The sequence below is a fragment of the Lithobates pipiens genome, unplaced genomic scaffold (genome assembly GCF_037356315.1).
Source record: "Lithobates pipiens isolate NorthernLeopardFrog02 unplaced genomic scaffold, aLitPip1_a1.2 Scaffold_25, whole genome shotgun sequence".
In the NCBI taxonomy this organism is placed as follows: domain Eukaryota; kingdom Metazoa; phylum Chordata; class Amphibia; order Anura; family Ranidae; genus Lithobates; species Lithobates pipiens.
Window position 1 is genome coordinate 207542124 of NW_027507787.1, and position 23857 is coordinate 207565980.

Genomic DNA, 23857 nt, shown 5'->3' on the forward strand with positions numbered 1-23857 from the left:
GCTTGCTGGGCTGCTAACTGGGCCACCAACAGGCGAGTATTTTCTTGCTGCAGAGCCAGCGCCTCATTGTGGTGCGTTTTTTGTACCCCCAGCTGGGTTGCTAAGCGCTGATTAGCTTCCTCATGGCGAGTCTGCGCTTGCATATTAGCCAAGGACAGCTGTTTAATTAGCTCCTCCATTGTTTCAGCTTTCACCAGTTGTGCAGCTTTAACCCAGGACATAAATTCACTGTACTGTCCCTTTAAATGTCAGTTCAAATCCAATGCAAAAAAATAAAAAATAGCAAGAAAAACGCCTGTTACTTTGTCCTGCCCGCATTCGAGCATCACTTGTAATGTTCGGGGGACCAGGTAGCTCACAGGACACAGGCTTTTCATACAACAAAGGGTTTATTAACTTAAATAGCTTTACAGCAGCCAAAAACTAAAGGAAAAAGGTTTGTAGTCTCTTGCAAAGTCCAGAACAGCTGTCCTTATCAAAACAGAGCTTGATCTTGATGGCAGGTAGCTTCCCCTGCCAGGAGCCTTCCAAACAGGACACTGCTGTCCACTTCAGTTGCTGCAGTCAAAAATAAACACCATCCACCATGTCTTCTCCACTCCTCCACACCCATCTACCACTTCCTGTCTTGTTTTTTAAAGGCACTCCCTTAACAGGTGGGTTAATCAATTTTATTCATTTAAAAAGACCACAACCCAAACAGAGGGGAAATATAGCGTACTTCCAGGACCCAGCCACGGCGTCCTGTACAATATATATATATATATATATATATATATATATATATATATGTTTTTGCTTTCTCAATTTCAATATGCTAACAAAACAGAAGCCAAAAAAATAAACACATAATTAACAGAGTATATTATAATATATATATATATATATATATACATACACACACATATATACACATACACAGTATAAAAAAATATATATATTATGATGCACTCACTAGCTGCAAGGATTGTAGAGGGTGTATCTGTGTCACCAAGGTTTCTCCCCTACAAATGGCAAGGGGCTCCTTGATATGTGCAAAACTGTTTTTCTCAGGTCTTACACTTCAGTATGGGTCCTGGAGCCTGGAGGTTTTGCAGGGGGTGGTGGGATAAAGCCCGATTCGTACCCTTTAGCCAGACCTCAATAAATTAGTCTCAGCTGTGCACAGACCTTTTTATATGTGAGCAACTGGTGCTAAAAGTTCCCTTTTGCTCTCTGTGACAGCTCGTTGCTCAGTAAAAAGGCTGACTGCTGACACATTACTAAAAAGGTACATGTGCTGCCTGTTTGTTTTGGGGAATCCATTAGGGGGAACCCTGTTAGTTAGAAACTGACATAAAAGATTAGTTAGTACAATAAAATATGAATAAACATATCTGCTCCACTGCATATACATCTCTGCTCATGGCTGTTGCTGGCGATGCAAAACCTATATCTCCCCCCTCAATCCTTCTCTAAGACCCCTTTCACACTGAGCCGCCTGGGCGTCAGCGGTAATGCGGCACTATTTTTAGCGCTGCTTTACCGTAGTTTTAGTGGCGCTATTCGGCTGCTAGCAAGGCGGTTTTAAACCCACCAAGCACCCCAAAAGGAGTTAAATCCACCCGCAAAACCATGCTGCATTGGCGATTTGCCAGCGGTATGGCAGTGCTGTCCCATTATTTTCAATGGGCAGGAGCGGTGTTATTCACCGCTCCTCCTTCCAAAGAAGCTGCTGGCAGGACTTTTTGTGACACCCTGTCAGCGCAGTGCCCCAGTGTGAAAGCACTGGGTTTACAGCTGAGGCATTTTTCAGGCGCTATTTTTAGCGCTGTAGTGCCTGAAAAATGCCTCAGTGTGAAAGGGGTCTTAAACATCTAAAATGGAAGAAGCAGGAGCCCCCCTCATTTCTTGATCTGCACATGAGGTTTCAGGATGTAACGAGGATGGAATACTTGTCCATTTCCCTAAAAAACTACAAAGATACTCATAACAGCGTTTTGGAATTGTGGGACCCTTTAGAAGCTCCCCCTACCCGACTTACGCTGGGTCGGTGTGGGATGTGCACAGGTAGCGTCTTCTGGTATTGGCTGGGCTCCGGAGTAGGTTGATACCCTTTTCCCTCCCTTCCCCTCTTTTCTCTCTTCTTCTTACTCTCTCATACTCCTCTACTTCTCTTTTGCATGTGGTACAGCGACTATTCGTTAGCGGCTGGATACCTCAGTATATGGATAAGATTTACCGGTTGTGCACTCTATTCTTCTCTTTTTGTAAGCAAGACAGGCGGCCTTACTCTGTTACTGTAGCACTAGGTGATAACCTACTGTGTGCCTTGGCTAGAGGTTCACTTACTGTATCTGGAAAACTAATAAAAATTGCCAGTTGTCAGTCAGTTAAACTAGAGGCACTGGACCTGAATCTTGGGATCTTTTTTATAGATATAGGTTGGTGTCGGTTCATGCCAAATGGATCTCAGGGACTTTAAAAAAAAAAAAAGCATGGGGACGGTCCCACAGGAGTTCTACAACAAAAGGAACCAAACGCGAGATAAAACCTAGATAAAACCTCTTGGATTAATAACTTCAAAGGAAATCTGGATGGATGCGCAGAGCTCAATGATTAACCACTTTCAGACCGGACCATTTTGCTGGTAAATGACCAGAGGTCTTTTTACACTTTGGCACTGCGCTGCTTTAACTGGTAATTGCGCGGTCATGCAATGTTGTACCCAAACAAAATTTGCGTCCTTTTCTTCCCACAAATAGAGCTTTCTTTTGATGGTATTTGATTGCCTCTGCGATTTTTATTTTTTGCGATATAAACGTAAAAAGACCGCAAATTTTGAAAAAAAAATGATATTTTCTACTTTTTGTTATTAGAAAAATCCAATAAACTCAGTTTTAGTCATACATTTAGGCCAAAATGTATTCAGCCACATGTCTTTGGTAAAAAAAAAGTCAATAATTGTATATTTATTGGTTTGCGCAAAAGTTGTCACATCTACAAACTAAGGTACGTTTTCTGGAATTTACGCAGCTTTTAGTTTACGACTGCCTATCTCATTTCTTGAGGTGCTAAAATGGCAGGGCAGTACAAAACCCCCCCAAATGACCCCATTTTGGAAAGTAGACCCCCTAAGGAAATTGATAAGAGGCATGTTGAGCCCATTGAATATTTTATTTTTTTGCCTCAAGCGATTGAATAATGACAAAAAAAAAAATTTTTTTTTTTTTACACAAAGTTGTCACTAAATGATATATTGCTCACACATGCTATGGGCGTATGTGAAATGACACCCCAAAATAAATTCTGCTGCTTCTCCTGAGTATGGGGATACCACATATGTGGGACTTTTTGGGAGCCTAGCCGCGTACGGGGCCCCGAAAACCAAGCACCGCCTTCAGGCTTTCTAAGGGCGTAAATTTTTGAGTTCACTTCTCACTACCTATTACAGTTTTGAAGGCCATAAAATGCCAAGATGGCACAAAACCCCCACAAATGACCCCATTTTAGAAAGTAGACACCCCAAGCTATTTGCTGAGAGGCATGTTGAGTTCATGGAATATTTTATATTTTGCCACAAGTTGCGGGAAAATTACAAACTTTTTTTTTTTTTTTTAACAAAGTTGTCACTAAATGATATATTGCTCATGCATGCCATGGGCATATGTGAAATGACACCCCAAAATAAATTCTGCTGCTTCTCCTGAGTACGGGGATACCACATATGTGGGACTTTTTGGGAGCCTAGCCGCGTACGGGGCCCCGAAAACCAAGCACCGCCTTCAGGCTTTCTAAGGGCGTAAATTTTTGAGTTCACTTCTCACTACCTATTACAGTTTTGAAGGCCATAAAATGCCAAGATGGCAAAAAACCCCCACAAATGACCCCATTTTAGAAAGTAGACACCCCAAGCTATTTGCTGAGAGGCATGTTGAGTCCATGGAATATTTTATATTTTGCCACAAGTTGCGGGAAAATTACAAACTTTTTTTTTTTTTTTTCACAAAGTTGTCACTAAATGATATATTGCTCACGCATGCCATGGGCATATGTGAAATGACACCCCAAAATAAATTCTGCTGCTTCTCCTGAGTACGGGGATACCACATATGTGGGACTTTTTGGGAGCCTAGCCGCGTACGGGGCCCCGAAAACCAAGCACCGCCTTCAGGCTTTCTAAGGGCGTTACAGTTTTGAAGGCCATAAAATGCCAAGATGGCACAAACCCCCCCCAAATGACCCCATTTTGGAAAGTAGACACCCCTAAATTTAGGGGTACACTAGTGAGACTAGGTAATAAATGGCGGGTGCCCTGAAACTATAAAAAAATAACTAACCAACCAGCGTCACCTGTAACAGTTATATGGTGATCACTGGTGAAAGGGTTAACTAGGGGGCAATCAGGGGGCTTTATGCGGTAGTATATGGGGGTCCCTGGCGCTATAAAAAGCTGCAGCGAACCTAAATACCTACCTGCCTAACTAGCGTCACCTGTGACACTAATACAGCGATCAGAAAAACGATCGCTTATTAGGCTGGGTTCACACTGGAGCGATGCGGGAACGCCACGAATGCGCGGCGGGTTCCCGCATCGCATGCCTCCCGGCGGCAGTTCACACTGCCCTATGCGAACTGCTGGGAGTGTCAGTGAAATGTTAATGACACCCCCAGATCAGTTCGCATATCGCAGTGCGATCTGCAAACTCGGATCGCATGGTGTGAACACCCATGCGATCCGATTCTGCTGCGGGCCAAAAAAAGGGTCCCGTGCGAATTTGCGGCGGGTGCGGCGGGTGCGGCGAATGGCTGAACTCGAATCGCACAGAGATCGGATGTGATTTGCACTGCAGTGCGGTGCAAATCACATTCGTTCTCATAAACCGCTGCAATGTGAACCCAGCCTTAGTGACACTGGCGACGGGGGGTGATCACGGGGTTAAACCTTTATTGGGGGGGTTAGGGGGGTACATTAGAACTAAAGGGGGCTAACTCTAACTGCCCTAACAGTTATTACAGTCACAAATGACACCAATGCAAAAAAAAAAAAAAAAATGACATTGGTGTCACTGTGACTGGGGGGCAGGGGTAATTGGGGGGGTGATCGGGGGGTAAAGGGGGGGTGTGAGTGTGCCTGGCATGTTCTACTGTGTGTGTAGAGTGTTGGTGCAACTCACCGATCCGCTCTCCTCCGTGTCGGAACGAAAAATACCGACACGGAGGAGAGAATACATCACTTCCTCTCCTGTGTTTACATTACAGGAGGGGAAGTGATGTCACCGGGGATTTCTATTCGTCGGGAGCGATCGCGAGGGGTGGCCATGAATGAATGGCCGCCCCCTCGTCCCGGATCGCTCCCGGACGAAAACCGACCGCCGCAGGCATCGGGCCCCCGACCCGCGGGAGGCAAGGGACGTACATGTATGTCCTTATGCCTGCCCGTGCCATTCTACCGACGTACATCGGCGTGCGGCGGTCGGCAACTGGTTAAAAAGGTAGACTTAAATAATAAGCTCACCTTTTGTAACACGTTACATGTTCCAACTGTATTTTACCCGCCCAACCACGTCACTTATTCACAGTTGCCTGTGAATGGGAAACTACAAGTCCCCACATGTTTTACGGCTGTTGGCTTGTAGGTCTCAAACTACCATATTGCTGTTGAGCGCTGTGGTAGTTAATTCATTCTTCCTGTCAGTAAGTATATCTGCTTACCCATAAGAGGTACGAACACACAAATACAAGGACAGATCTGCAGGAGTCCTGCATAGTACCAGCGATCTGCTGATCTCTAGTGAAATGCTTTACAAGCTTCCAAAGCAAAAAATAGTAAATGCACTTTTTTTTTACCTGCAAAAAAAAAAAAAAAAAGTGCATTTATTATTTTTTGTTAAAAGGTGAACTTATCCTTTAATGGCTAACCTGTGGCCAAGAAGACTTTGGAAGTACAAAATTGCCAGTTTGGCAAATGGGTTAAAAAAAAGAAAAATCTAAAAGGTGAACCAGAAATCAGCCTGGTATGCCCACATTTTTTCAGTATCCTATCGCTTACCGTATCATGTAAACAAAGATTGGGTGCAAGTTGTGGATCAGCTGGAGACAATATTAAATCAGACATTCTCATGTGTTGGATGGTAATTTAGGCCCCATTCACATCTGAGCATTTTGTAGCTTGAAGCCTGAAGCTACAAAATGCTGCAGGGGAAAAAAAATCTTTCTTGATCATACATCACGGGACACAGGAGCTTCATTACATAGTGGGTTATATAGGCACCTCTGGTGATTGGACACTGGTTAACCCCAATTAAGGAGAATTCCTCCCCTATATAACCCCTCCCATATGGGAGGCACCTCAGTTTTTTCGCCAGTGTCTATGGTGGTTGGTCACGTAAAACTTTAGCTCTGTGCAGGTCCCTGCGAGGGGCCTAAGGGCTACAACAAACCGGATATTTGACTCCCAAGATGGTATGGTACCCGGGCCTCGTCAGCCGAAGAAACGAGGTTTGGCCTGCAAGTCCTCTCCTATTGGAAGACTGGGCTCTGAGAAAACCAGACTTGGTGTACTGTTTACACAGAGCGCACAAATGTTTCTGGCAGAGTCTTTTACATGGTCCAGGTAGAAGGCTCTTCCGAGAAAGAGCCCCAGATAAACCTGAAGGTTGGCTAACACTGCCCGCCATGATGGGTGAAGGCTGGAATTTGTCTGTTCAGCAATTCCTGCGGCGAGGACAGGTAAGGGAAGTTAATCCTATATATATAAATTATATGATGGATTTCTTCATTTTGAGTAGTTGTATGTCTTACCTGGTTTCCACCACTAGAGGGAGTAAGAGCACCCTGATGCATACTTATATGCCTTTTAGTACACACGCTCAGTGAAGCCTGGTTCTCCAGCTGTCTCACATCTCCACTGCAGTCCCTGCCACAACAAGGTAATACAGGGGTCCCACGTAGTCTGGGGGTCCCACGCAGCTCCGATGGAGTTTTCCTTTCCCCCCTGGATTCTGTGGTCCTCGTGCACGCATGCCGGGCACGTTCCCAGCCTAATGGAGGAGGGGGGAGTGTGGTTGTGAGCCGTGCACGTCAGTGTGCACGGCGCTGTATTGCGCAGGCGCCAGGCGGCAGTTTTAAAAAGCCCAGAGCGTCAGCGGGCTTTAAGTGGAGACACAGGAGCTGTGGGCAGTAAGCATCCATGGGGATTGGATCCAGGCAAACCTTAGACACCTACTCAGCATCAGGTTGTGCAGTTTAAGCATATATATTTATTGTGAGACTTTAAGCACAACAGTGATTGCACTTTGTACTAGTACCTCTGCTTTGTAGCTTAGGACTATGTCTCCTCGTAAGAGGGTCTCAGGGGGAGGTAACAAGGGCACTGGTAAATCACCGCCTAGGTCCGGGGGTTCTAAAAGTGCCTGTAAATTACCATCCCCCCCTGCAAGACTGGAGCCAGCCTCTCAGGACGAGTCAGTGCCCCTGTCAGGTTTTGCAGCCTCTTCTAATGTCCCAGCCCCGGTTTATGTCACTGAGGACTCCCTTAGGGCTACATTGGAGGGTTTTGAAGGGAGAATAATTAATTTTATTTCTGCTTCCCTGAAAGATAGCAGGAAAAGGGGTAGATCCCCTCCATCTGCTGAAATCCCTCTCTCAGATGATTCTTCTGACAATGAGGAGAGATCCCTATCTTGGGACAGGGATCATGAGCAGTCGGAGGAATCAGAGGAAGAGGAGAGAGTCCCCTCCTCCCAGGCGCTCAGAAAACAGGTGCAGTATTATACTGAATTGGTGCGTACCACATTCAGAATGCCTGCTGCTGAAGTCGCTACGTCCTCTGTTTCTTCCCTGGGAGTCAGGAAAGCCCCACAGACTGCCTATTCCTTCCCAATTCATCCCTTAATGGATGAATTGTTGTATGAGGATTGGGGACATCCCGATAAACTGTTTGCTTCTCCTAAAAGGTTTTCTATGCATTATCCTCTGGAGGAAAGGTTCACCAAGAAGTGGGGGGTCCCATCTGTTGATGCGGCTGTTTCTTGCGTGAATAAAAATCTGACTTGTCCCTTGGATAATGTGCAGGTATTTAAAGATCCAACTGATAAGAAGCTGGAAACCTTATTAAAAGCCTCCTTTTCCATGACTAGCGCTGTAGTGCAACCTACAGTCGCAGCCGTGGGGTTGTGTCAGTTCCTCAAGGAACAGGTTAAGCAGATGCTTGGGCTCCTTCCCAGCGAGGAAGTAGAGAATTATGCAGAAATACCTCATTTTCTGTGTTTCATGATTGATGCGATTTTGGATTCTGTCCAACAAGCATCACGTTTGTCTCATGTTGGTACACATGCGAAGGGCCCTATGGCTAAAGAATTGGGCAGCTGAGCTGTCATGCAAGAAGCATTTGATTGGGTTCCCGTTTAAAGGGGAACGTTTGTTTGGAGAAAAATTAGACAAATTTGTCCAAAAAATTTCGGGAGGTAAATCTACTCTCCTTCCAGTCAAAAGGAGCAAGCGTCCTTTTAGGCGTGCTCTCTCTCCCGGAGCATCAATCTCTAAGCAGTGGCGACAGCCTACTCAACCCTCCTCTACAGGAAAGGCTCAGGGCCGAGCCCAGGGGCAGAAAAAGACCTGGGGGCAAAAGCCTGCCAAGCAGAGCCCAAAAGCTTCCTTGTGAAGGGGCGCCCCCGCTCGGCCGAGTGGGGGGAAGGCTCCTGCAGTTTGCAGGAGCCTGGCGGGAAGAGATCCGGGACAAGTGGGTGATCTCTTCGGTATCTCTGGGCTACAGGCTAGAGTTTCAGGAGATTCCACCTTCTCGTTTTCTAAGGTCAAGGATCCCCAGGGATCCAGTAAAGCAAAAAATGCTATTTCTGGCCTTAAATCACTTACTATCCCAGGGGGTGATAGTAGAAGTGGACCCAAAAGAACAGGGTTCAGGGTTTTACTCGAATCTCTTCACCGTTTCGAAGCCAAAATGGAAGTGTCAGACCTATCCTAGATCTGAAGGATCTGAACCGGTTTTTACGCATCCGGTCCTTCCAAATGCAGTCAATCCGCACTGTGGTCTCCTCCCTGCAAGGGGGAGAGTTTATGGCATCAATAGACATCAAAGATGCATATCTCCATGTGCCAATTTTTCCCGCACAACAAAAATGTCTAAAGTTCGCGGTAGAGCGGCGCCATTTTCAATTTGTGGCCTTGCCGTTCAGGCTTGCTACGGCCCCTCGAGTCTTCACAAAAATTCTGGACCCTCTCTTGGCAAACCTAAGAGCTCAGGGTATAGCCGTCATGGCTTATCTAGACGATTTGCTTCTCATGGAGAAAACAGTAGCGTTCCTGAACAACAGCGTTACCAGAACGCTAGAACACCTGGAACGCCTAGGTTGGATTATAAACCTGGAAAAGTCGTCCCTACAGCCTGCCACCAGGTTGGAATACCTGGGTATGATCATCGACACCGCTCAGGGCAAGGTGTTTCTTCCAAGGCCAAAAGCCTTGGCCATTGGGGATCTGGTGCGCCTAATTCTGGGCAGGAGATCATCCCCCATTCGATTGCGCATGGGACTGTTAGGGAAGATGGTCGCCTCCTTCGAGGCCGTCCCATTTACCCAGTTCCACTCAAGGCCTCTGCAAAGATGCATCCTTGCGGCTTGGAACAGGAAGCCCCAATCCTTGGATCTTCCTATGCGTCTATCCCCAGGGACACGCAAGAGTCTCGTCTGGTGGTTACAAACCAAGAATTTGCTGAAGGGCAAAACTTTTCTTCCTCTTCCATGGAAGATTATCACGACAGATGCCAGCCTGACAGGCTGGGGAGCAGTGTTGGAGGAGACGTGCTCGCAGGGGAAATGGTCTGCAATCGAGAAGCTCTTGCCCATAAATGTCTTGGAGATCCGGGCAGTTTATATGGCTCTCATAAAGTGGTCTTACAGACTACGAGGTCTCCCTGTTCGAGTTCAGTCCGACAATGCCACAGCAGTGGCTTATATCAATCACCAGGGCGGTACCAGGAGTCTGGTTACCCAAAAAGAGGTGAATCGCATACTTGTCTGGGCAGAAAAGCAAGTTCCGTGTCTTTCTGCAGTCTTTATTCCAGGAGTGGAAAATTGGCAGGCGGATTTTCTGAGCCGCCAGCAGTTGTGCCCAGGAGAATGGGCTTTGCACCCCGACGTGTTTCGGAACATATGTCACAGGTGGGGTACTCCAGACATAGATCTGTTTGCATCCAGGTTCAACAGGAAACTGGACAATTTTGTGTCAAGGACAAGAGATACACTTGCTCAGGGGTCAGATGCTCTGACAGTTCCCTGGGATCAGTACAATCTGATCTATGCCTTCCCCCCGAGCCCACGTCTGTCGCGGTTCCTGGGAAGAATCAAGAGGGAGACAAAATCGTCCTTTTGGTGGCCCCAGCTTGGCCCAGGCGACCGTGGTACGCAGAGATCATGAAGTTGGCAGTAGGCAGGCCGTAGATCCTCCCTCTCCGGCCAGATCTGCTCTCACAGGGTCCAATTTACCATCCTGCTTTACACAGTCTGAATTTGACGGTTTGGCTGCTGAGACCCACATTCTGAGAGACTGTGGCCTTTTGGGGCCAGTCCTTTCTACTCTGGTCAATGCCAGAAAGCCGGCCTCCAGGCTTATTTATTACAAAATCTGGAGGGCATATGTTTCCTGGTGTGAACTCAGGAAATGGCATCCTAGAAAGTATGTCATTAGCAGGGTCTTGGCCTTTCTCCAGTCAGGCCTAGAAATGAATTTGGCCATAAGCACTATGAAGGTGCAGATTTCGGCCCTGTCAGTGTTTTTTTCAGAAGCCACTTGCATCGCATTCCCTGGTGTGGGCTTTCATCCAGGGGGCCATGCGGATAAGACCCCCAGTCAAACCTCCGGTATGCCCATGGGAATCTCAATTTGGTTCTCTCGGCTTTGCAGGGGCAACCATTTGAACCTTTGCATCTGGCTTCATTAGTTCTCCTGACTAAAAAATTGGTTTTCTTGGTAGCCATATCCACGGCTAGAAGAGTATCAGAGCTAGCAGCTCTTTCCAGCAAGGAGCCGTATCTAATTATTCATAAGGACCGGGTGGTCATGCGTCCCAACAGGTCCTTTCTACCTAAGGTGGTTTCGGGATTCCATTTGAATCAAGATGTAATCCTACCATCCTTTTTTCCGGACCCACAGTCCACAGAAGAAGAATCTTTGCACAATTTGGATGTGGTTAGAGCAATCAGTATATATCTTCAAGCAACTGCTCAGATAAGGAAAACTGATTGCTTGTTTATTTTGCCAGAAGGCCCTAGGAAGGGCCAGGCGGCGTCAAAATCCACTCTCTCAAGGTGGATTAGACAGGTTATTTCTCAAGCCTATAGTGTTAAAGGGAAAATCCCTCCTTTTCGGATGAAAGCGCACTCTACTAGGGCTGTAAGTGCTTCTTGGGCAGTGCATCACCAGGCCTCCCTGGCTCAGATCTGTAAGGCTGCAACTTGGTCATCAGTCCACACATTCACCAGATTCTATCAGGTGGATGTCAGAGGGCAAGAGGATATCGCCTTGGGGCGCAGTGTACTGTAGGCTGCAGTTTAGGTCCTCCGGCCCATGGCGGTCTATAATTATGATCTGTGTCTCCCTCCCCTCAATCTGAGCATTGCTTTGGGACATCCCACTATGTAATGAAGCTCCTGTGTCCCGTGATGTATGATCAAGAAAATTGGATTTTTATATAGAGCTTACCTGTAAAATCCTTTTCTTGAGAGTACATCACGGGACACAGGGCTCCTGCCCCTCTTGGGTTTTACGTGGTTTCTTATTGCTTTGCTACAAAACTAAGGTGCCTCCCATATGGGAGGGGTTATATAGGGAAGGAATTCTCCTTAATTGGGGTTAAACAGTGTCCAGTCACCAGAGGTGCCTATATAACCCACTATGTAATGAAGCTCCTGTGTCCTGTGATGTACTCTCAAGAAAAGGATTTTACAGGTAAGCTGTATATAATAAATACCATTATTATTCTTAATGGAGATGGTTCACATCTCCAGTCCAAGTCGCCTGAAGCCAAACGCCTGAAGTTCTGGACCCTTTTTTGTCGCTCAAATCTGGCAGATTTTGGAGTTTTTCTTCTTTTTACATTGGTGACCTGTTGCCCTGCACAAAATCGCGGCAAAAAAGCTGCAAAATCTCAGTATAAATGCCGCAAAATCGCAGTAAAGTCGCGTGATTTTTCTGCCTGAAAACGCTATGCTCAGGTGTGAATGGGGCCTTAGAGGTAGAAAAAAAATGTAAGAGCTGACCAAGGTTACGGGTTTGGTATTTACAAAGACATCGGAGGAGATTTAAAGTGGTTGTAAACCCTTACAAACCACTTTGACCTACAGGTAAGCCTAGATTAAGGCTTACCTGTAGGTCCAAGAAATATTACCGAATGACAGCGGCGGAGCTGCGAGACCCCACCGAAAAGATGGATGCGGCGGACTACAGGGGACAGCGGTGACATTGCTGGCTCCTGTGTCGGGTAAGTGACACATAATGGGCTACTATGCGATGCATAGTAGTCCATTATGCTTTGCCTTTGCAGGGAATGAAAGAGGAAGTAAACTCATCAGGGTTTACTTCCTCTTTACTAAAATGTGTGCACATAAAATCTGGTGCAGCTATACATAGTAACCAATTAAATTCTACCTTCAGCTTGTTCAAATAGGCTTTGACAATGAAACTTAGAAGCTGATTGGTTACTATGCAGAACTGCACCAGATTCTGTGTGCACCAGTTTTAGTCCCTATTTAGTATTGTAAAAAGTTGCCCTGAATGTTAAATGAATGCACGCAACATCATTTTCGAGGTTTGGCAATAAAAAGGTTTCTATGGCTATGGTCACGCCACTACCGAAGTCTGCCAGGGGGCACCAGTACATATTGGTAGTCTTGTCCAAATACTGTTGCAGGGACCCAGCAAGGGGTTGGCAGTGCTGTGTTTTGGCCTAGGTCGACAAGGAACTTTGTGTGGGGGGGTGGCAAAAATGCCGCCCCCACCCCCGTACGAACCCCCCCAACCTGTACTTCCAAGTCCTGGCTCCCACAGCTACCTCCCGCGGCCATCTCCTACATGGGTACAGCCCTCCCAGCGGCCGGCTTGCTATAGCGCAGCACTTCCTAATGCCATAGCAGGCATTAGTGTAGCGTACTTGGCCAGGTGGGGGAGCGACTGGCACCCCCATAAAATGGCCGGTGACTGGCCAGACTGGGCTTCCGCCTACCCTCCTCCACGCAGCGTCCTTCCTTTGCATCTTCTCCCTGGCCCAGGGTGGGTCTGTCAAGATTGGGGGGGGGGGAGAGAGAGAGAAAGAGAGAGAGAGACCCCCAGGCCAGGACAGCAGCAGGTAAAATCAATTACTATTACTTTTGTAATCATGGGCACATGGCAAGCTACCAATCAAATATAAATATAGATTAAATAAATACACATATCTTATTGCAATAAAGTTATCCGTGCTATAAACTAATTAAACAGTCCACATTCACTGAATGTTCATGTACTGCAAACTGCATTAATGAACTTTCACTGAATGTTTAACCACTGCAGCCCCGGAAGATTTGCCCCTTTTCTTCATGACCCGGCCATTTTTTGCGATATGGCACTGCGTCACTTTCAAAAACAAATTTCTTCATCAATTTAAGCCAATATGTATTCTAAATAGATTGGCTCCCCTGCTGTGCAGGGAGCGCCCACAGTATCTTGTGCATTTAACAACGTACAAGTAGTATATATGCGGTGGGTGGTCTCCAAGTGGTTAATGAGTTTGCATTGATTTCAGCATGTGCAAAGTGCTCCATGCTGAAATCAATGCAAATTCAATAAGCAGTCCACATTCAGTGAAAATGAATGTACTGCAAAGTGCTCAGTGCTCAGTGCTATAATCGATACATAATTTATATACACCAATAAACTGTGAAATTATGAAACCGATGGTGTGCGATAGTGAGTGCTAATCTATAGAAAGGAAGGGGTGGAGCTCTAAGAGGTAGAGGTGAGGTTTACAGGTGATAGGGTGGGTCTTAAAGTATTTAAATTAGGGGGTGCAGGAATTTAGTCAGGCCTAGGGCACCACAAAACCCACGGTGTGTTGGCAATTTTTGCTCTTTTCCACAGGTCTGAGCAGATGGGGAGCGTACACGAGGCACATTTTGGCAGACTGTGGATGGTGCATGTGTGTCACATAGGTTTCTCAACTACACAGAGTGAGGAGGTCCATAACTTGTGTGTTATGGAGAAAACAAAGACTTGTGTTTTCTCCTATCTTAAGTTCTGGTCTGGTTCCTGAAACCTGGAGTCTTTAAGGGCTTTATGTAGGATAAAGACTCCATCCCTAGGGTTCACATCTTACCTGTTAGCCACACCTCATTAATTCGTCTTAGCAGTAGACAAGGCCATTTTATGTGTGAGCTGACTGAGGTTCAAGGGGACGCTTTCTCACTCTCTCCCTGCTATGAAAGCCTGGTGCTGGGTGAAAAGGCTGACTGCTGACTTAATGCTAAAAAGGTACATGCTCTACCCAATTGTCTTGAGGAAAACATTAAAGGGTGCCCTGTTGTTCAGGAATGCACACATGTTTAGTTACCAGCTTGAACTAGCAAATAGGTTGTTAGTTTTATGCTATGGAATTGCAGTACAAAGTTCTCCTGCATTGCACTTTGTTTGCTTACTGCCTTACCAAATAAAAGCACAGGGAAATCCTCCTTTCCTGGGCTTCTCTGCCTTGTGCAAGGTTTACCACTGCCAAAAACAGCTGAACCTTTCCCAGGACCAGATTAAGAGCATTATTGGCCGGTGTATCGGCATGCACCCTGAGGTGAAAGTGAAAGAGTGCAGCAGCGCAGGCCCAATGCCATGGAAGTCTCAGGCTTCCATAAGAGCCCTGCATTGGCATGTGTGGTGCACCCTGAGGGGAGGCTGAAGGGCACAACTGTGCAGACCTAACACAACACTACAGAAGCTCAATACATGGCTTCCATTAGGACTGTCCGCAGTGCCCATTATTAATTCCACCCAGCCGCATGCAGATGCAGGACCAGTCAAGGCCAGGGGCATCTCTCCCTGTCGACCCATTGCTTACCGTGTGCAGCCTGTTCTTTTTGGGCGGCTGGGCCCAGGGCTTTTCTTTTCAGGTAAGAGGTGCAGGAACCCCCCCCCCCCCTTCCTGCAGAGTAAAAATATTACATCATAGGGTGGGTGTAACCAAATTGTACAGTGGGAGGATCTTAAAGGGATGAGCGCTGGGTTCAGGAGAGCGTAATACAACGAGCGCTGGGTTCAGGAGAGCATAATACAACGAGCGCTGGGTTCAGGAGAGCGTAATACACAGATCGCTGGGTTCAGGAGAGCTTAATACAACGAGCGCTGGGTTCAGGAGAGCGTAATACAACGAGCGCTGGGTTCAGGAGAGCGTAATACAACAAGCGCTGGGTTCAGGAGAGCATAATACAACGAGCGCTGGGTTCAGGAGAGCATAATACAATGAGCGCTGGGTTCAGGAGAGCATAATACAACGAGCGCTGGGTTCAGGAGAGCGTAATACAACGAGCGCTGGGTTCAGGAGAGCGTAATACAAAGAGCGCTGGGTTCAGCAGAGCATAATACAACGAGCGCTGCTTTCAGGAGAGCATAATACAATGAGCAATGGGTTCAGGAGAGCGTAATACAATGAGCAATTGGTTCAGGAGAGCGTAATACACAGATCGCTGGGTTCAGGAGAGTGTAATACAATGAGCAATGGGTTCAGGAGAGCGTAATACAACGAGCAATGGGTTCAGGAGAGTGTAATACACGAGCAATGGGTTCAGGAGAGCATAATACAACAAGCAATGGGTTCAGGAGAGGGTAAAACGAGCACTGGGTTCAGGAGAGCATAATACACACAGCTCTGGGTTCAGAAGAGCGCAATACACAGAGTGCTGGGTTCAGGACAGCATAATACAGAGATCATCAGTGCCCAGCCATAACTGCAGTCTGATCAGTTCCCATCAACTCAGCCTCCCCAGTGCCCATCAATGCAGCCTCACCAATGTGGCATTGGTGAGGCTGCATTGATGAGCAATGGTGAGGCTGTATTGATGGTCACTGGTTAGGTTGAATTGATGAGCACTGCATTGCCCATCAATGCAGCCTCACCAGTGCCCATCAATGCAGCCTCACCAGTGCCCAGCTATCAGTGCCCATCAATACAACCTCATAAGTGGCCAGCCACCAGTGCTCATCAATTCAGTCTCATCAGTACAGCCTCATTAGTGCCCAGCCATCAGTGCCCATCAGTACAGCCTCATCAGTGCCCACAGCCATTAGTGCCCATTAATGCAGCCTCATCAGTGCCCAGCCATCAGTGCTCATTAATGCAACCTCATCAGTGCTCAGCCATCAGTACCCATCAATACAGCCTCACCAGTGCACAGCGATCAGTGTCCATCAACGCAGCCTCATCAGTGCCCAGCCATCAGTGTCCATCAATGCAGCCTCATCAGTGCCCATCAGTACAGTCTCATCAGTGCCCAGCCATCAGTGCCCATTAATACAACCTCATCATCAGTGCCTTGCCCCATCCCATCAGCCTTACCTAGCTCAGCTGGCTGTGGCGAGCCCTGAAGAGGAGAGCCACCACAGCCGGTTTACACAGAGCGGGCCACGGCGTGGCTGAGTGACACAGGAGGTCCCGCTTCCTGGACCAGGTAGGCTCCTATAATGGATGGCTCAGCCAGTCCCGGGAGGTGGGACCTTGTGTGTCACTCGGCCACGCTGGGTAAGTGGAAGATGGAAATCCCCGGATGCCCTGTAAAACGACAGTGCTTAAGCCCCCCCCCCCCCTTGACGCCGCTGAGCAGCGTGCTGTCTCTTGTAGTATTGTGTTTACAAGTGACAGAAAATAACAGTGACAGCGAGTCTGGCTAGCCAGGGCCTATTTAAAAAAAGGGGCCTAATGCCGCAGCTCCAATAGCCCCTCTCTTAATCCGGCCCTGGCCTTTCCCCCTCATATACAGTATATACATGGAATGGATGTAGGTACACCTGATACTAGGGGAGCTACAGGTTTCAGCAATCCTAACCAGCTGCTAGGTATCTACTGGAAATGTGCAAGTCTCCCAAGTCCATGTACAAAAACGTAATCAGCTGGTGTACATTAGCTGAAGTTTATGATGATAGCGCTCTTCTAAATCCTACTGTCCCTGAGGATTTAAAATGTTTCACTTACATTTAGACAAAATTGGAAACACATTTTGCTCAAATTGCTGCCCCAAGCCCAATTTGCCATGTTTCTTTATTTTTTTCCTTACATAAGAGAAATGATTCTGACAAAGTGAAGTCACATGCTTCATTAGTACACTTTAGCAATTTTTGCTTCCAATAAGTTGGATAAAAAGTGCAGTGCGGTCTCTCCCATAGATACACATCAATTGGTTTAAAAGAAGGATTTGAGACTTTAAAAGAAGGATTTGAGACTTCAAATTATGCATAAAAAAGGTAACGCATTAGACAATACTTTCAGAACCCATAGCAGAATCACCCATCCACTAGGTAATGTTTGGAAACACTAGTAGTTAGGTACTACAACATACTTCCCATATCTGTCCTCCTGCTCATTATAAGGTTTTAAAAGTACCTGTTGATTCTTAAAGTGTCACTAAACCCAAATCATAAAAAAACTATCAATAAATGGTGTATTACATGGTGTTCCTACTCACTCAGTCACTATGAGATTCGTTTTCTGTAAAAAAAAAAAAAAAACTGGTTGATCCTGCTGCTCTCTATCTCCTCCTTCTGCCCAAGTCCCCAATGCAGCTAGGAATTTTGCAGCTGTAGTGGCAACTCTGCACATGCTCAGTTATCAGTGACTTTCATTGCTGTGCATTTCCTCCCCATCACATCTGAGCAGCCCATGTGACTATAGAGTCACATATGTGGGCATACACAGAGTGTTAAATGACAGCTCACTCTCTTCCAGCTAAACACAATGGGGTGGGACATTACATGTAAATTATTAATGGCTTCACCTCCCTCTCAATTTTAGGACACAGGCTGGAGTGGCGTGACGCAGTCAGTGACTGGCAGAAATTCGCCCACACCACGTTATTTACGCAAAATAATAAAGATCCGATTTTAAATATATATTTGTATGCCAATTTAAAACCGTTTGTTCATATGAATAATTTAGTTTTACTCTGCATTCCAAGGGCAGTTTTCTTTTTGAACATGTGACCAGCAACAGAGGACTAAAAGCTCCTCCTGCTTATGTTTCCCTGCAGACAGACTGGGAAAGAGCTGGGTCATGTGATAGCTGTATGTAGATTAGAAAAAAGGTACTTGGATGTTTTCTTTTTTTATTAAAATAATTATGGTGCCATCTCCCACATACAGAAATAGAAGCGAAGCAATGTAAATTAAACAGTGTGTGTTTAGTATCACTTTAAGTAAAGTGAAGGAATATTTTTTCTGCTTTTGTTTAGGATAGAATGTGAAAAGGACTCAAGTCTCTAATGAGGGATTGTGCTGCTGAAAATATTTTTAAAAAGCCAGTTAAACCTAAGGCCACGTGTATCCACCTGGCCCTTGTCAGTAATATACTTGACATATTATGTGTAAGGCTGGTATAGTGCAAAGGAGAGTTTGCACCCACAAAGCAATTTTCTTTAAAATTCTGGAGCTCTCATTAGTGCGGTACATTTTTGGGCTGAACCTGGGAACAGAGAATGATCAAGGCAATGGGCTTCATCACTCCAGTATTGCAGAACAGGCGTTCCACTTTCGCATAAAGAGCATATGCTTTCTTTGAAAAGTCCTGCTTAAAAGCATATCTGCAAAAAGAAATATGACAATCTGCCTATGTATGCATATACATAGGCTTAAATACTTTCCTGTCATCTCTAGATTGTTTAGGGCTTTACTGATATTTCTGTTGCTTCATAGATGAAGATATTCTAGAAATGATTAAAACAAAAAACAAATCGGAGCGGCCAATCAATATGGAACATTTCACTAATTTGCCTGTCACCCTTGAGCAAGGGCCATGCTAATCTTCTCTGTACTGTTCCAATTTTAGTATATAGGCTGCCATAGCCCAAAGTTTTTTTCCTTTACTTAGTCTAGAAATGGATCAAATGCAATTAACACAAAGTGCTTGCAGTTTACCAGTTCTATCAACTCTTACTGTGAAGGTCAAATTTTTTTTACATTAAATGGTTTGTAAACCCTCTTTTTTTTTTTTTTTTTTAATTAACAAATATGTCATACTTGTGTCATGAAAATCCCATGAAGAGACTGACCTCCAGGTCTTCTGGTTTACGATCATCGCGGGTACGCAGATCGTACGAACACGCATACGTTCGTAAGCAGGTGCGCGGGCACGTGCACGGTCGCGTGCGCGCGTCCGTGTTGGCGCCAAGCGCCCTATTTAAACTAGCCTCTTGCTAATGGTCTCTGCTGTCTGCTCTACAGCGTTATACCTGTGAGACCTGATCCGTAGCATTCGTTCCTGTTTGACCCGGCCTGCCTGTGACCCATCTGCTATCTGCCTGCACCCGACCCCGGCTTGTTGTGACGATTCTCCTGCCTGTTCCCTTGTACTTCGCTTCCAGTCTGATATCTGACCCGGCTTGCTTTGACCATCCGTCTGCTAAAGGTGAACCTGCTTACATTGAACTGTGTCATCTGCTGCAAGTAACCTGCTTGTATTAAACTGTTCACCTGCTGCAAGTACCTGCTTGTTTTGAACTGTGTCATCTGCTGCAAGTAACCCGCTTGTATTGAACTGTTCACCTGCTGCAAGTACCTGTTTATATTGCACCGTTCATCTGCTTCAAGTCACTTGTCTTATTGAACTGTTCACCTGCTGCAAGTGCCTGCTCATATTGAACTGTTCATCTGCTGCAAGTACCTGTGTATATTGCACTGTTCATCTGCTACAAGTTGCCTACTTCCCTGCACTGCTTTTCATCTGCTGCAAGTTACCTGTTCCATTGAACCGTGTTATCTGCTATAAATTACCTGCTGATCCTTTCGCTGTGATTACCTGCTCCACTGAACTTCACCTACCCATCCTACTCATCTGTTGATCCTGCCAGGCACCTGTACCCCTCCTTACTCCTGTGTTCCCTGTTACATTGCCAGGAAACCGGTAGTGGGAGTTGTAAGGGAGGCCTCTTTCCGCAATCCGGGCTCGCTACTAGAAGGTACGTGACAACTTGCCTCCACTGTGCAGTTTGTTTTGCACAGAGTGGCCCTGGTCCTCCTGTTCTGGGGTTCCATGGCGGCGCTGGTGGCTCCTCCCCGCATTGAGTGTCCACGTTGGAGAAGCACTCTCCTTGGTGGAGACCTGTGCAGGCGCGCTCCCGAGTCCCGCATCTGTGTCCATTCACACAGAATGCAGGACTTGGCCCTGCCCCCCAGTGCCGCCTCATTAGATTTAATTGACAGCAGTGGAAAGCAATGGCTGCGCTGCTATCAATCTATCCAATCGGGGCATGAGACACCAGCTACAGATGTTGTGCTCGTTCCTGGACAGAGGATGACAGCATCCAGGTAAGTAAAACAGGGGCTGGGGGGCAGCAGCACTAAAAAAGTTTTTTTACCTTAAAGCATAGAATGCATTAAGGTGAAAAACCATGAGGGTTTACAACCCCTTTAAGGCTAGCTTTGCACTAATGCTTTGTGTTCAGATGCATTAATGCACTGTGCTTTGTGCACTTTAGAATGGCACCTCAATGCACAAGTAAAGTACCTACAGGTGTAGCACCCTCTAGTGTGCTAGAATAGGAATGTTTAGGTTTTTATTAAAGTAGGCAAAATATTTAGGCTTGCCTGACTTTCAAGCCCGTGTTTTAATCCGAGTTTGGTGAGTGAACCAGGGAGGGCTGGTACATTATTACTCATCAGGCAGCACCTCTGGTACCTCCCCCTGCTTTTGGAACTGGCTGGAAACTTCCAGAAAAATTGGAAGGAGGTTAGGAGGAGCTGCCTGGAGTATTTATGAGGGCACTGACCAATCCCCAACAAATGAGTTGGCAGGGGACAGGGCCCCTTAAATACTCAGCTGGACAGGAGAGTTCAAGTGGAAGTTGGAGATGGAGTGCTAGAAGGCTGTCAGTGGACCCTTGAGGGTAAACCCCTAATTTGGGGGGTGGGATCTAATACAACCCATGAGGAATCCTGTCCAGTGACACAGGAGAAGGTGTGAGGACAGCAGGAGCCAGTGAGCATGTCCAGGAGGAGATCTCCAAGGAGAAGACAGTCAAGGTGGGCTGGTGAGTGTTACATTTGGGAAGGACTGAGAGGCAGCCTGAGAGGACTGGGTGAGAGCAGTCTGAGATAGATGCAGAGTCAGTCTGGGAGGACTGTGGAAGCTTAGCCACGAAGGCTAGAGAAGGGGCAGCTGCAGCCAGGTAGGCTGGCAGTGCATGAATAGGCTGTGCTGTGATCAGTAGCCACATGAGGAAAGCTGGGCACAAGGACTTTGCTACACTACCAAAGGGACCTGTGGTCCCTGCCTGTAGAGGGCATTTTCTACCAATCTGACCAAGCCCAATTGTCAGATAACCCAACAGTGTGCCAGCTGGTCCTGGGAGTTGTAGTGTTTGAAGCAAGTGTTGTACTAGAGGCAGCGAAGGAGTGCGTAAATAGTCCATACAGCGGAAGTTGTCCCTGGCAAGTTCTGCTAAATTCAAGTGGGTATCCCATAATACCCCTAACCCCATCCAAGTTCAATACTTCTAAAAAAAACACAAAAACAAAGCTGCAAGGACTGTTTTCTGACTCCAGAGTGCTGTGAAAAATTCTGTGTGCCTGACTGTGCAGGGTGAGAGATTCCCGATTTGTGGCTCATGCGGGGGTAGCGCTACATAGGGAATAATGCACCGAGGCTGTAGCAAACCACAAATCACATACCATGCATTGTGGTGCAATTAAATACTGCAGCAGGGATCTTGATATGTGTTAATAGCTCATTCTAAATTAATGAGCTGCCTTTTTGACACAAAGGAATGACATATTGCGAAGGGGCCATTAAAAACATATTAAAAACAAGGCACAATATTTTGCCAGAAGAATATGGCCTTATTTATCAAAGTAGCAAATACATGGGATCTCCAAATTGCTCTAAATAAACCAATGGGATTTAAAACTGTCATTCCCCAACAGTTACAGTAGCAAGTGAACCCCTTACAATTAGCTGGTTTTCTGCAATAATTAGCCATAAAATTTGATCTGATCCTCATCTAGGTCACAGCAATATACTAACACAATGTGCTTAAGTGGATAACACACAAACAATTCTAATTTCTTGTGTCTTTGATGAGCACACCCATTAAAACAGTGATGGAGGAAAAAAGTAAGTGAAAAAAGACTAATTACTTCAACAAAAGCTAAATTGGAGTCAGTAGTTTGCACACCTAGAGTCCAATTAATAAAACGAGTTTGGAGTTGTGGATCAGCGCTAGTCTGATTTAAAAAAAAGACACTCAAACATTTCTAGATTGTTGGTCATAAGAAGCATCAACTGATGTGAACTAGGTCTCCTAAAAGGAAACTCTGATAACATATGATCAAGCATAGTTGATCTGCTAAGGCTATAAAGGGATATAAAGCTATCTCAAAGTGTTTAGGCATCCATCAGTCAATAATTAGACAAATTATCTATTGATGAAGACAGTTTAATACTGCGGATACTCTTCCTAGAAGTTGGTGCCCAGCAAAGATGACTCCCTGGCACAACACAGAATCCTCAATGGAGGTAAAGAAGGACCCACGCACAACAGTGAAGAGATATCATTGCAAGTGGCCAAACATCCTTGTACCTGAGTCTACCATATGTAAGACTTTGAACAGGCAGGGTGTCAAGAGCAGGACTAAAGGAAGGAAGCTTCTGCTCTCCAAGAAAAAACACAGCTGCACACCATAAGTTTGCCAAACAGCACCTTGGCAAGCTGCAGCGCTGCTGGGAAAATGTTTTGCGGACTGGCCAAGTTAAATTATTTTGGAAGAATACTCAGCACAATATATGGCACAAAAAAGGCACAGCTTACAACATCAAACATCAAACATCATTCCAAGTATGGTGGGGGAACACCATTTGGTCATGCTTTGCTGTCTCAGGGCCTGGACCACTTGCCATCATTGAGGGGAAAATTAATTCTTAGGTTTACCAAAATATTCTACAGGATCATGCCAGGGTGGCTCTCTGCCAGCTGTAGTTTAGTAGAAATTGGGAGTTGCAGCAGGCCATTGACAATAAGCATCAAAGTAAATTCACCACAGACTGACTTGAGAAAATTAAAATGTGCCATTTGGAGTGGCCCACTCAGAGCCCAGCCCTTAACCTATAAAAGATTCTGTGGCCCGTCCCCAACAGAGCCATTCACACCTGCATCCTACAAATGTGTCTGAGCTGAAGCAGAAGAATAGTCCAAAATGCCCCCTAAATGTTATACAAGCCTGATCAGGCCTACTGAAAGAGCTTGCTTGAAGTCATTGCTGCTTGTTGGTTCTGTGATAAGATGAGGCACTGAGATCTTCAGGAATGTATAATTTAGATGTACTGGCATAGGAGAACAACATACATTTGTGAGAACAGCATTACAAGGAAGAAAGCGAAAAAAAAAAAAGACTTCAGTCCTGTGCAGAACATAGAATTATAGACATACAGGCACTAGTAAATCACTACAGCGCCATCTATATTTTGGAGTGTATAGTACACTGTCAAAGCAGGTTCGACCAGCTATTAAAGGAGTTGTAAAGGCAGAAGGTTTTTTTTTATGTTAATGCATTCTATGCATTAAGAAAAAAATCCTTCTGTGTGTAGCAGCCTCCCCTAATACTTACCTGAGCCCCCTCTCTGTCCAGCGATGTCCACAAATCC

At 45.9% G+C, this 23857-nt stretch overlaps 1 protein-coding gene and 1 non-coding gene across 2 annotated transcripts in view; both read right to left on the reverse strand.

The window, feature by feature from the left end:
- ADAM12 (ADAM metallopeptidase domain 12) overlaps positions 1-23857 on the reverse strand; it is a 1000652-nt gene that overhangs the window by 622622 nt on the left and 354173 nt on the right.
- On the reverse strand, positions 18966-19068 carry LOC143932533 (U6 spliceosomal RNA). Its single transcript, XR_013262958.1, has one exon. It is a non-coding gene; the product is annotated as a U6 spliceosomal RNA (small nuclear RNA).